The 1,187-nt window shown below is 35.1% G+C and overlaps 1 long non-coding RNA gene across 1 annotated transcript in view; it reads left to right on the top strand.

The window, feature by feature from the left end:
* Positions 1-980, top strand: part of LOC147019033 (uncharacterized) — a 69,747-nt gene extending 68,767 nt beyond the window's left edge. Inside the window, exon 3 of the long non-coding RNA XR_015062623.1 lies at positions 1-980. This exon is cut by the window's left edge and continues 1,330 nt beyond it. This is a non-coding gene — a long non-coding RNA (uncharacterized LOC147019033).
* The last annotated feature ends 207 nt before the right edge of the window (positions 981-1,187 follow it).

The following is a 1,187-nucleotide window of genomic DNA, read 5'->3' as shown; positions in this document are numbered from 1 at the left end:
GTGTTTTACAATGGCAGACAAGATCGACGGACAAAAACGAAAGCTGGAAGCATGGAAGAGTCGAGTGTCAAGAGATTGTTATGACATGTTTCACCAGTTAGCGGCAGTCATCGCTGATGCAGGAGAAGACATTAATGTTACATCTCTACGAAATGTCATCAGAGAACACTTGACGAATTTGGCAGAACGTTTTCAGCATTACTTTCCAGAAGAAGGAAATCCACGGAAGGGGATGAATTGATCCGAAATCCGTTTATGCCATTGAGAGATGACTTAGGTGTCACTATGGAGGATAAATTGTTAGAGCCATCTGCTGACGAGGGATTGAAGAGGAGTTTCGAAACTACAACAGCACTTGCTTCTTTTTGGATTGAGGTGAAAGCAGAATATCCTGAGTTTACTGAAATTTACTGAAAATTAACTGAAGTTTACTGAAAACTCTTCTCCCATTTCCTTCAACCAACCTCTGTGAGACTGGCTTCTCAACGATGAGCATCATCAAGACAAAGTGCAGGAATAGTGTGGATATTCATTTTCCATTGCGCGCGGCACTGTCCTCAATTGACCACGATTGGATAAGCTGACAAAGAAGAAGCAGGCTCACCTTTCACATGAGTAAAAGTTAAGGATTTAACATGCCGATATCATCAATTTCATATTTTAACATTACGACATTTTCAAAGTTGTCTTCAATGTAATGTTACTAATGGGTCTTGGACCCATTTCCTTTCAATCCTTCTTTTAATGTCTTTATTCACTGGAGTTTAAGATAACTAAAATATATAATTTTTTCAACCGACCTTATTCATTATAATTTTTCATTTTATTACTTATATACCAGTAAACATATGTTTATAATATCTATGTTTGAAGGCTTTGCGAGTTTGATTTTTTAAATATATTTTTTATATATACATATATATATATATATATATATATATATATATATTATCCCTGTGTCGTAAGAGGCGACCAAGGTTGCGTCAGGAAGGGCATCCGGCGTAAAACATGTGCCAAATCACTATGCGGATCATACGGATGATCCGCTGTGGCGACCCCCAACGGGAGCAGCCGAAAGAAGAAGAAGAAGATATATATATATATATATATATATATATATATATATATATATATATATATATATATATATGTAAAATGTGTCAACTTTTATTTTATTCATTATATTT

The sequence above is a fragment of the Eptatretus burgeri genome, chromosome 10 (genome assembly GCF_056783735.1).
Source record: "Eptatretus burgeri isolate ZD-2024b chromosome 10, Ebu_testis_v1, whole genome shotgun sequence".
NCBI lineage: Eukaryota > Metazoa > Chordata > Myxini > Myxiniformes > Myxinidae > Eptatretus > Eptatretus burgeri.
Note: the sequence above shows the minus strand (reverse complement) of the source record. Positions and strands in the feature narration are given on the sequence as shown.